The following is a 13237-nucleotide window of genomic DNA, read 5'->3' as shown; positions in this document are numbered from 1 at the left end:
CAAGATAATTTATTAAAATAAATGGGCCTGATTAAGAGATGTACACTAATTCGTCTTTGCACGGGGATGTGTATAAAATGTGCAACATGTCACAGCTGCCGGGATAAGTACACACACTTACAAACCCGCATGGGGCAGCTGAGTCGCCCAGGACCTCGCATGCCCAGAGGGGATATTTGGCGTAACTTAGGCAAGAGAGTATGAGGACACATTTGTAGAAATGCATTTCTCAAGAAAGTGCAAATAAAGTTCCGTAATAAGTTTTGGTATAGAGTTGGGTTTCCCGGACCTCAGAACTCCTGTTGATTGATATCTGACTTCATCATTCAAATATAGATCTATACAATGTCATTTGCATCACAGCCACCGTTGCACTCATTGGGTGTTGAAAGCATAACACAGACGTCTACTGATATGGAACATCCAACAGGAGATGGACCCATTTTGACCTTGTTTGGCATTTTCAGTACAGGGCTGGCCATTTGGGTCAAAGGTTTGAAGAGAGTTATCTGCACTAGTAGAATGAACTTCATGCTAGAATATCTCTGTGGGTGGAGCTAACATGTAAATCTCATTCCTTTGTACAGAATTATTTGAATATTTTTTTCCCAGGATACATTGCAGGAAAGTTTCCTTACTTCTTCTCGTCGTTCTACTTCTGTTAAGACTACTTCAGCTAACCCTAGCCCATCCCTACTTAACAAGGATTGCCCTTTTCACCCAGTTCCTTATATATGATGACACACACACCTTCACAACCCAGCATGTCATATCTGCCTGCTAATACGGGCAATTTGGTGTAAAAATGGCAAATGCATATAAGAAGCTGTATGATGTCACTTTAAAAGCTGTTTGAAATTAATATTTGCAACTTTTATAAAACACCTTTTTTTTATTTTATTTGGGATACGGTACAGACTTCCCCACAATAATGGCAGCATGCAGCAAGCAATGTCAGAATCATTGCGTAATTATTATTATTATCCTTTATTTATATGGCACCACAAGGGTTCCGCAGCGCCTAACAGAGCACATAAATAATCCAGCAGAACGAGAACAATGAATTACAGTACAAGATGAATATAATAAAAAAGTTTTCCTTACAAGCAGAGGCAATGTAGTAATATGATATATTTAACTGTACATATTATAATATTGCGCAGGCTTCATTTCACATGAACAAGTAAGTAGTTAGCAAGAAGTATTAATATCTTATATAAGATACCAAAGATGGGCACATGCAAACTCCTGTAAACACACGATTGTGCTGCAAAAAAATTACAAAAATAATTCTCCCATGAAACCCCCGTGATTCAATCTTTACTAATGTGACTCAAATTGCTCCTAAAAAAAAACAAAACAAACGAAAAAAAAACTCCCATTTCATTTTATATTATGTTTGCCAGTTTCTGTTGGGATAATTTGTATTTGGGCCGGGGAAGTGTAATCCCCAATGTAATATGTTATGCAACATAAAGATGTAATTTGGCAGAAAATAATAACTTTTAATACTAGAAAAAAGCCTAAAACACAGCCTGACATAGAATTACAGCTATTACTAAAAAGGTGAAATGACTGAGTAATATGCAGTTACGAGTACTGCTTGTTAGGGATAAGCTGATCTTCTACTAATATAAGGTTTTGTAATAATTGTCATAGACTGCCACAAGTGTTGTTTGTTGGTTTAACTCACACGTGCCTACTTTTGAAAAAGCATTTCAGGGAGATTGTGAAAGTAACACCTATGAGTGCGGTGTTAAAGTGGGCGTGTCCTGCTACATCTGAGAGACGCGCCATAAAATTGACTTACATCCAAATGTAAGTAATATATACTTGTTGATGAAAACACAGTGATACTTTTCAGAAAAATTGCATGTAGCCATAGGGATCACTGTGCCCTATAACCAATGCAGGGAAATTATACTAATGATCACATTTGAAATTTTGAATGCATTAATCTCTGGGGTTTTTTTTAAATAACAGCTTCAAAATGTGGGTAAGGTGCAATCAGGGAGATTATTAGACTCTTCAGGGAGACAGGGAGATTGCTGCTATTTCAGGGAGTCTCACTGACATTTTAAGACAGAAAAGACATTTTAAAACATTTTAAGACAGAAAAGAGTACAAGTAATGAGAGATATATTTTGGGCTGAGAACAGAAAATGCCATTTAAATTTCCCAAAGACCAGTCAGTAAAAGTTAATATTATAGTACCATTAGTGCATCTATAATGGGTGCAGGGCCGGATTAAGGTTTGAGGGGGCCCTGGGCATACTTGCCTACTTTTGAAAAAGTATTTTAGGGAGATTGTGAAAGCAACACCTGTAAGCACGGCGATAAAGTGGGCGTGTACTGCTACATCTGAGAGGCGTGTCATAAAAGTGATTTACATACAAATTTAAACGAACCCAAATAATGGGGGTAAGGTGCAATCAGGGAGATTACTAGCCTCTTCAGGGAGACAGGGAGATTGCTACTATTTCAGTCTCCCTGACAATCAGTTAGAGTTGGCAAGTATGAGTATTACTAAGAGCAGCATTGGGCAAGGTACAGGGAGGGGCAGTAGAATGCTGGTAGCTGATCTTAGTAGTATTTGGTGTAACAGTGTAAAAGGGGGTACAGTGCCAGCAATGCCTTCTGCAAGGTAAGGGGACCCCTAGCATTGGTGGGGAGGGGGGCATAGGGGTTGCAGGAGAGAGCTGGCAGCTGTCCCCAGTATATTTTGCTGAAAAAGTGTAACATGGGCACAAGCAGGATAATAGTCACAGCTGCCACCACTGCCTCCTGCTGGGTGACGTGACCCCCGGTATGTGGGGGAATAAGAGCTGACAGCAAGGACTCCTGCAAGGTGAGGTAACCTCTGGCATGGGGGGGGGGGGAGAGGCAGTCGCACACATATGCACACAGTCACACACATACATACTGTTACAAACAAGTATACATACATATGTACTGTACAGTCACACACATGTATATACATACTGTCACCCATATTTACATATAATCACACACTTATACACAGTGTCCCCCCTCCCTGTTACTACCTTACACTGTGTAGTGTGTACACTGTCTGAAGATCCTCTCCTCAGTCCCTCATGCTGCTTGTATGTACGGTGCCATGTAGCTCCGCCCCCTGCCATGTAGCCCCGCCCCCTGATCGGAGTTCTCCCTCTCTCCACTGTTTAGCTTCTAAACTGTAGAATCAAGGGCTGGGGGCAGATAGCGGGTGGCCGGGGCAGTTACCCCCCCCCCCCCCCTTAATCCCGCTGCTATTGCTGCAATATCCTGCTCTCCTGCCCATCCCTCCCCTGCCCGGTTATCCCTCTGTCCGCAGCGCAGCTCCCATTACAGGGCACACACGCACCCCCTGAGCACTACTATTTACTATTACTTCCTTACCTTGCTCAGGCAGGGGGGAGAAGGAGAAAACTCCACTGCTGTAGCTGCCGCTTTCCCCGCTGAAGCAGGAGAGAACTCTCGTCTCTGCCTGGTCAGTGTCAGTGATACAGGAGGCTCTGCACTCCAGCTTGCTGGGCGAGGCGGCCGACGCACAACCCCGCGGTGCATGCTTCTGTCAGGTCCTGCTCCTGTCACATCCGGACTCGCGCATGCGCAGTCCGGATTTCAGACGGGGCTGTGGGGGATGCTGGAGAGTTCATTAGTTCTGCGGGGGAGCGGGAGGCTTCATGTATGGCCCTGGGGCAACAACTTTGTGGGGGCCCCTATCAATATAATTGTATATATTTATATATACACATACACCACACACATATTTATATACTTACACACACATACATACATAGTCACACAGAAAAACACATATATACACCACACATACTGTACATTACACCCTAACATACATACATACATACACACACATGTCACACACACACACACTTACCTTGCACCATCTGCACAGTGTGTTGTGGATGGAGAGTGGACCTGGCAGGAAGGCACCATGTTATTAAGCTCCGCCCCCTCGCGGCTTTGGCCGTGATTCGCGGGTCAATCGGAAAGGGGCGGAGCCAAATGACAATTGTAATGGTAAAAGCATCATACTGGCTCCGCCTCCAGCCGATTGACCCGCGAATCGCGCCATTTTGCCACGAGGTGGGCGGGGCTTAATAACGGTGCCTGCTCTTGTGCAGCTGCTGCTGCTGTGTGGGGGCCCTTTAGGTGTGGGGGCCCCGGGACGACCGCCCCTGTCGCCCCCCCTATAATCCGGCCCTGAATGGGTGCACGGTGGGCGATGCACAGCACACTCTGTTCATTAATACATCCCTCTCTCTCGTCCTGCGGCAGCAGTAGCAGCGCTACATAAATTACCAGAAAGATGGCGCAACAGCCATTATACCAGCAATTTGCACATGTGCAGTAGAACAATTGAAGGGAAAAAGGCCGCTGCAACATTTCCCCAGAGACCTGCACATGCACAGTACACTCTGGCACAGCACCAGGACTACTCGCTTGTGCCACCGGCTAGAGAGGAGGGGGCCTGGACGGAGACTGCAAACCTGGCCCTTATCTCTTAATACGCCCATGTACAGTACTGATGTAAAATAGCATATATAATGTATTTAAGGTAATGATATTGTCATATACAGAATGTGGAGCTTTAATTTTTTATTTTTTTTTTCTGTATTTTTGTAATGAGCGTATTATTATTATTATTATTATTTCTGTTAACTATGTATATCACATTTGGAGAGGGCAATGTTTTTGCAATTCACATTACTATAATATTAATTGGACTGAACATCATTTAAACAATCGGAATTATAACAATTATCAACATAGGGCAACCTGCTGCCAATTAGAGCTGACAGCATATTTACTATATGAAGAGAAGTCCTCGTTTTGGGGAAAATGTCTGTTTTCGCCCAGAGACGGGGTTTCTTCTTCTGCTTTTAAAGCCTTGTTATTTCTAAAGATGGGCTGGTTCGGTTTTACTCGATTACGTTCAGATCTCAAAAACGGCATCATATTAGCTATCTGGCTCTCACGTGTTTTGGATAAATCCGAACTAATCTTAACTTGTGCTAATTTGGCAAAAAAATTAAAATAAAACCAAACCAACACATCTCTAGTTAATTCTATGTTCGCTGACCCCCGTGTTTTGGTTTTGCTTTAGGATCTGGATTCTTCTGTGTTTTGGTTTTAGCCTCAGAAAGAGGCTAAACGTCACCTTACATGGACGAACATCATCATTCCTGGACTTTTGTCCAGGAATGATGATGTTCGTCCATGTAAGGTGACGTTTAGCCTCTTTCTGAGTTCCGTTTTTTTGGAGGGAAAAATCCGAACTCAACGTGCAAACTCGAACCTATCCGAGCCTGCACATCCCTAATTTTAACTAGCCTCCTGGTTTGATGACACTTGCGGCTACAGTAACCAATAGGAACCATTCGGCTGGCAGCCAGTAGCAGGGCACTGATGACAGTAGAACCAAACCAGGACTCAGCATTCCAACAATGTGGTGGATGAGCTACTGTACCTCAATCCTGGTAGAGGAGACAAGGGGTCAGTGGTTATTTTTCAAAATATTAATAAATATGTAATATGTTCCATTAAGCTTCAATTTATCTGTTGAGAGGCTTTTACAGATATTCCTCCTTGTGCTTCTAGTACACAGGCTGGACTGAGCACATCCTCATCTGGATCAAGGTAGCTGCAGAAAGGGGGGAGTTCTGTACCTCCATCCGTACTGTATAAGTGGTCTATTTTTGCCAAATTCCTGTGAGACTTCTGCATTTGCTGAAAATTACATCCATAGTCATTTTAGAAGTTTTTTTATTAAAAGAAAAGAGAAGTAACTGCAGCATCTATCCCAAGCTTTAGTGTTTATATTTACAATGACTTTGTTCCACTTCATTTCAGAGGCAATAAATAACTCTATAAATACATCAAGCACGTCTCCCTCTTTCATGTTGCTCATTTGATTGCCCCTTGAAATACCTGTTCGGCGCTGTGATGAAAGAGTCATGTTCAGCACTAACACACGGCACTGACGTGTCTGGGTTTTTTGCAAAATGCAATGCGGCATCCAGCACTATCCAGTCCTAGCAGAGTAGTTCTCACACATGAGTCCCATCCATTATGAAATCAAATATTCTTGGAACACAGCAGTTGTGAATTGAACACCAAAAAACATTTGTAGATAAAATGTACAGGGTTTTTTTTATATATAGAAAATATGAAGAGATCTTAAGCTGGGTACACAGGTAAAGATTTTCTATCCAACCATCCAACTAGTTGATTGGTTGGAATGAAAATCTGGTAAATTACGAAAGCAAATGACAATCAGCAATTTGCTCCGAAACGCCGGAAAATGGACAAAAACTGTTGTTTGAACAAATTATTTAGGTCAAACATTTAACAAACTTGTCTGACGACCATTTTCATCTGTTTTCTGGCATTTAGGAGCAAATTGCTGATCCTCATGTACTCCCATACGTCACCAGATTTTTATTCCAACCAATCAACTAGTTGGATGGTTGGACAGAAAATCTTTACGTGTGTATGCAGCTTTAGTTTTGCCAACCAACCAACTTCTACTTAACATTTTATAGAATGTACAGTACTTGATAAATGCTACCTCGAAGTTGATTGGTGGCTACGAGCAACTTCTCTATTGGTTATGGGGTTCCTGGTGGAGGAGTTGGGGCCAAAACAGACAGAGATGTTACCTTTATGACCTGTTGAGTATACACAAAGGCGTTTGGATGGGGTGAGCATCCGTAGGGTATGGGATGGAAAGTGAGAGTTAATGAAGCTTACTACTGTATCTGCAGGTGATGATAATGAAATGTGGAAGGGATTGAGCCGTGGGAATGTATGTCTGCAAACGAAGATGGGGAAATTAAGCAGAACAAGAGAGCAGTGACTTACAGCACAAGACAAGGCAGGACAAGTACATGGTATATAAACATTGCTGCAATTGTAGTCATAACCCTCAAAATAAGTTGTATGATGGGAGCAGTCAAGGGTTAGGTGCATAAGGTAATAGTAAGGGAAGGAAATACTCATGGTGGAAGAGGGACCTGCACGTGAGAGCTTACATTCTAAATGGTAGGGGTAGACAGGCAGGGGTGACACAGATGGGGTAGATAGTGAGTATGGGACAAAGTGATAGGATGAGAGATCAAAGGCTTTGAAGTGAGTCTCGAGAGCCCGTTTGAAGCTTTGCAGAGAGGTGGAAAGTCTGACAGGGAGAGGTAGAGAATTCCAAAGGTAGAGAGCAGCACGTAGAAAATCTTGGAGGCGGTCATGGGAAGCATTAGGGGTCTATTTACTAAGCAATGTTAGGAGAAGTGAAAAGTGATAAGGTGCCAGCCAATCAGCTCCTAACTGCCATATCACAGGCTGTGTTTGAAAAATGACAGTTGAGAGCTGATTGGCTGGCACCTTATCACTTTTCACTTCTCCTAACACTGCTTAGTAAATAGACCCCTTAATCATTTGGCAGGAGAGGCGGCATTCATTAGCGGAGAGAAGAGGGTGGATGGGAGTGTGAAGAGAGATAAGGTCAGAGATGTGAATGGGAGAGGAGGGCTTTGTAGGTGTGAAAAGTATAGATAGAGTAGATTCATACAGTAAACAAAAGTATGTAACAAGTCCCGGGGTATACTTCTGCCAAATACTCTAAAACAAATAATACAGTCAACCTAAAAATTATTCTGCAAACTGCGCAAAATGTGTCTGTTTTTTTAAAGCCCATTTTATGGCCTTGTTTTGGCACTAAATGTGGCCCTTGAGTGTTAAATAAGATGGGCATAGACTGTAAATGCAATTTATTTAAATCAATGCATGTCCCCGTCTTCATTACAGTCAGGAATGCATTTTTAGGGGTAAATTTACTAAAGTGAGAGCTTTTAGAAGAGATTTTAAAAGTGATGTTGCCCATAGCAACCAATAAGATTATGGCTATTATCTTCTAGAAGGTGCTAGTTAAATAAGTAGAATATGATAGGTTGCTATGGGCAACATCACTTTTAAAACTCACTCCTAAAAACTCTCATTTAGTAAATTTACCCCATATAGAGGACTTACCTTTTCTCACTGGAAGGCCCGGCAATAAGGGTGGACAAAAGGGGACACCCAAACCGGGCCCCGAGGATCAGAGGGGCCGCAAGTATCAGGAACAGAAAAAATGGGCTGCAGCACCTATTAAAACTTTTTAAACAGCTGCTGTGCTTACAGCAGCCATAGCCCCAATCACCGACAACCTTCCCCCCCTTCCCAAGTCAAACACTGGCTCACATTGTGACACGCAGGGGCCGGTGCTCCTCCTCCTCCTCCTGCTTACTTCCTGTTCCTCTCCCATCATGCTCTGTTGTCCAACTTCCCTCTTACGGCACCCCTCGACTACCCACCCCCCTTCGCGGCACCTCCAAACCCCCTCCTGGTATCCCCGCCCCACCCCCTGTGACACCCCCCCTTCGCTGCACCCCTGACCCCTCCCCCATACACACTCCTCCTCCTTAGTGGCCGAGCTGAAAAGAGTAGGGAGTAGGGACAAAGCCAAGTCTCAGCATGAAGGCAAGTGACTATGTTATTGTAACTTTTAACATATATATGTGTGTATATATGTGTGTGTGTATATATGTGTGTGTGTATGTGTGTGTGTATATATGTGTGTATATATTGTGTGTGTATATATGTGTGTACGTACGTACATGTGTGTGAGTGCATGTGTGTGTATTTCTCTATCTATAATAATTGTGTGTGTACAAGTGTGCACCTGGCATGTGTGTATATATGTGTGTATATATGTGTGTGTGTGACTGTGTATATGTGTATATATGTGTGTGTACGTACGTACGTACGTACGTACGTACGTACGTACATGTGTGTGAGTGGATGTGTGTGTATTTCTCTATCTATAGTAATTGTGTGTGTACAAGTGTGCACCTGGCATGTGTGTATATATGTGTGTATATATGTGTGTGTGTGACTGTGTATATGTGTATATATGTGTGTGTACGTACGTACGTACGTACGTACGTACGTACGTACATGTGTGTGAGTGGATGTGTGTGTATTTCTCTATCTATAGTAATTGTGTGTGTACAAGTGTGCACCTGGCATGTGTGTTTGGAGGAGAGGTCAAGGACAGGGCATTGGGAGGGGGGTTGGGGCCCCAGAGATATAAGCGTGCCGGGCCCCAAGATTTCTATTTCTGGCCCTGCTTACCGGACTGCAAGTGATCTCGTCCTAATTAACAGTCTCCAGGACATTCCAGGAGATCAGACAACCATAGTATAGTGATGTAATATTGCAGATATATAAGAAAGATCTTAAGCTGAACATGTTTGTGTGAAATATCCCTAAAAGCAGATGTACAGATGTGTCATGTTCTGAAAGAGATGAAAGATGTGCAACAGGTGTTACCAATAAATCCTATTAAGATTGAGGTGCAAAATATAAAACATATTTTTGACAAGAGAACCTGAGATTAAAGTTCCAGAGTTTATTTTTCTGAAATGCTCATATAAATCTTTATTCTCTCACTTTTGTGATCTTCATCTCAAACATCTTAGTACATTGAGCACAGAAGTGAATTTCCTAATGTATATTTTAAATAAAGGAGGTTCTAAAGGTAGGAATTGGCTACAATGTAGGCAGTCACTTCACTTGGGGTTCAAACACTGGCAAGGAGCTTAAAGGGAACAGGGCTTATTTGACCTTTCTGCCCACCTCATACTGCACATAACAAATATAGTTGTGTTTTGGCTTTTTGTAGAATATACAGTAATGGTCCTCTAACTTCCACACTTCACTTTGTATATATGCCCCTTCAGGTGCTGCACCACCATCCTCTTCATTCAGTCGTGGGCGTGTCAGTGTATGTGGCTGCATACACAGACGCACAGCACCTGACGTAGGAGGGAGTGGTCAGACGGAGAACCCGCACCAGCCATAAGGTTGGTACAAGTTTTGATGGTGCGATCATTGGTGGCTTCTAAACATGCACCAAGCAATATTACAGCATCTATAGATGGGGGGGAGCGGGTACTAACTACCCGGGCCCGGGCTTGCTGGAGGGGCCCGGTAGGGGCCCGAGTCCAACGCCGCCCCCCTCCTCCCTGTCAGCTGGGCTGCAAAGGGAGACTGCTTGCTGCTGCAACAGCAGTCTCCTTTGCCTGTGATTGCGCCCTCCTCCCTGGAAATGCGCTGGGCTGAGGGGCTATGCAACAATGTTTTTTTTTTCGTAAGGGGATGTGGCCACGCCTCCAGCAATTTGGTCACGCCCCCTTCATCCAGGCCCAGCCTGGCTCTTTGCAGCTCTGTGCGCATCAACCCTTGCACATTCATATGCGCAGAAGTTACACCAGGGAAGGGCATTGTAACAGCATTTTCGTAAAGTCACAGACACGCGACCGCCAAAAGATGCAGCCGCTGCTGAAATCAACACAGAAAGCCCCTCTGGCGAAACAGAAAACACATATGAAGATGCTGAAGTCTTAATTAAACATTCAGCATCACAAAGCTTGTGAAAATACCTGGGAAGGTTGTTTGTAGACCTGCGCCAGCAGAGCAAGTTGTGTTGGGGGAAGCTAATATGTAGCCGGGGGCTGGAAACCTTTACATAAGCTCCTGTGAAATGTCAATGGTAAGAGAGAAGGGTATTCCAGGAGCTTTGCCAAGTCTCAATGTAATAATGTCCCATTTGGAAACCTTGTGGCTATAAATAATACACATTGGGCCAACACGCACCATTGCCCGATGGTGGCTGTGAATACATCAGATGATCAAATATAAAGCCAACCATCTGTCTTCCAACTCATAGGCTTTGTGTGACCTCCATGATCACCCCAACAATATTAGGGAGAGTGCAACCTGATATTGCCAAATGGGGTGATCTTTAAGTACTGATAATACTAAGGGGTATATTTACTAAAGTGCAGGTTTTTAGAAGCAGAGATGTTGCCCATAGCAACCAATCAGATTCTAGCTATTATCTTCTAGAAGGTGATAGCTAAATGTTAAGTAGAATCTGATTGGCTGCTATAGGCAACATCTCCACTTCTAAAAACTCTCACATTAGTAAATTTACCCCTAAGACTGAAGATTGTAGGTTGGTGCTTTGCAGATGTATTTATCTCCATTGATACCATCAGTCCTCATGTATAGGAATTCAGTGAATTGTAGTTCACCAGCTAACCACTGTGGGCCCCAGCACCACACACCCTGGCCAGGGAGATTTGTTTCTGATATTTCCTTGTCATATAGTCTTGCACTTAGCATTTGTGTACATGTCATGGGACCATCCACTTTAATCAATACGGTCTCTATAAGTTACAGTATCGAAAGGTTAAAATTGTTATTTTATTTATTTTTTTACCCACTTTTTAAAATGGATTATTTTTATTAAAATTTTATAAACATACAGAAACATTTATTTTTGACATATAATTGCACATCATTATTATAATGCACTTTCAATAAGAAAATATATAAAGACATGCTATAATACAGTCTGTAGAGCTGGATACTGCACGGTTCTGGAGACTATAACTTTGACAGTGACACAGATATATTACAAATTTTTATGTAAATACAGACAGTAATTGTGCAATACGTCATAGCCTAGCTAATAATGTTTGGACGCTTACAGGCAACTAAGGCTAGAGTGACTCGATTCCAAAGCATATGGAGACACCCGCCATCTTTAACATATTTTTTCAATTTCGGAAGACACTTTCTGCTATCATATAAAAATCTCTCATAGGGGCAGATGTACTAAGCTCTGGAAAGTGATAAATAGGAAAGTAATAAACTACCAACCAATCAGCTCCTAACTATCATTTTTTAAACAGCCTGTATCATGATAGTTAGGAGCTGAGTGGCTTGTAGTTTATCACTCTCCACTTTATCACATCTCCCACCTATTATGAGTTGAGTTAACCAGGGCCACCCACTCTGAGAAAGAGGGCATGACAGAAACCATCCATCGTCTAGCTATGCAAACCTTTGTCAACATACACACATTGTAAACGAATTGCTGGAGCACAGAATATGTACCCCCGCTTTTATAATACAGTCTACCACTGAAGACCAAAATGTGGAAATTCAGCCCCTTTTTAAGCTAAATGGATAAGCTGTACTATATGGGACTTGCAAAGTTCACCTACTTTTGGATAAAGTATGTTATTATTCTTCAAACACCAGGCACACTGAGAAGTTAATAACCTTGACGTCTAAACCGCACACTAATACACTGAAATTGGAAATGAAATTGTGGTTTATAAAGAGCATTTCCTATTTCAATACAAACCTAGCTAAATTGCTGCAATATGTTATTTATTTCCCCTTTTCTGGTCTTCACTTTTCATTTAGCAATATTCTCTTTGCTGTTCAATGACATTATTTTAAAAGCTGATTTTATAAACTATGTCTGTACATAAAAGTGTGGCTGGTTATACCCTCTGCTATCAGCATGCTTAGGATTTGGGCATGAGTTCTGAGATAAGACCAGCAAGGACAGCGTAGTGATGGTTACTGGTTGGTTGCTAGACACGAGAATACAATGCAACAGGAAACAATGGTTTTTCAACCAGCTTTAAAACAAAAATTACCATTTTCTGTAAAGAGTATAGTAAAAAGGAGAAGTATGTATATAATCAGAAGATGAACAACATGCACTGTTAATAAATACAGAGCAAGTAGAATGAATGGAATGAACAAATGGAGAGTGATAATTTTGACAAATGAACAATACTGTATGGTACGCTTAGCAAAACTTACCAGTATTGTAATTATAATAATTTGCCTGGCATGGGTTAAACCACAAGGTTATACGCTGGATTGTGTGAGGCTAATGTTAGCCAGTTAGGTTGTTTGGGTGTGTGGTTATAGTTAAGTTTTCCAGGTTTAGGTCACATGGTTTTAGTATTCTTTGTGAAGAATTTGCCCTCCCTCCCACCCTTTAGTTCTGGTTTTGATTGGTTGATGGCTATTGACTGACTGCGAGGAAAGATCGGCAGCAGTGGCGTAACTACCGTGGGTGCAGGGGGTGCGGTTGCTATGGGGCCCAGATCAACCCGAGGCCCTGCCCTCACCCTGCACCTACGGTGCCAGGCCTCTGTCGGCGGCTCTTCCCTCCGCACCCTCCTCACTCCACCATCACTCTCCTCACTCCCCTCTACTCAACTTACCTGCTCCGTGTGTCGCGCCCCCCACTCCGTGGTCACGTCTTCCCAGTTCGGCTCTCCCCAATGGCTCTCCCAGCAACAGT

At 42.7% G+C, this 13237-nt stretch overlaps 1 protein-coding gene across 3 annotated transcripts in view; it reads left to right on the top strand.

The window, feature by feature from the left end:
* The window catches only part of LOC148525431 (chemerin-like receptor 1), a 136297-nt gene that overhangs the window by 63199 nt on the left and 59861 nt on the right, over positions 1-13237 (top strand). Inside the window, exon 1 of one of the 3 annotated variants that reach the window (XM_088470956.1) lies at positions 6897-6917. The exons of the other annotated variants lie outside the window; for them this stretch is intronic. The gene's annotated coding sequence lies outside the window, so the exon portion shown is untranslated. Of the gene's footprint in view, positions 1-6896; positions 6918-13237 lie in introns of those variants that run through there. 3 annotated transcript variants of the gene reach the window in all.

The sequence above is a fragment of the Taudactylus pleione genome, unplaced genomic scaffold (genome assembly GCF_031769625.1).
Source record: "Taudactylus pleione unplaced genomic scaffold, aTauple2 ptg000108l, whole genome shotgun sequence".
Taxonomy (NCBI): domain Eukaryota; kingdom Metazoa; phylum Chordata; class Amphibia; order Anura; family Myobatrachidae; genus Taudactylus; species Taudactylus pleione.
The sequence above is the reverse complement of the archived record's forward strand: the minus strand, read 5'-3'. Positions and strand labels throughout refer to the sequence as shown.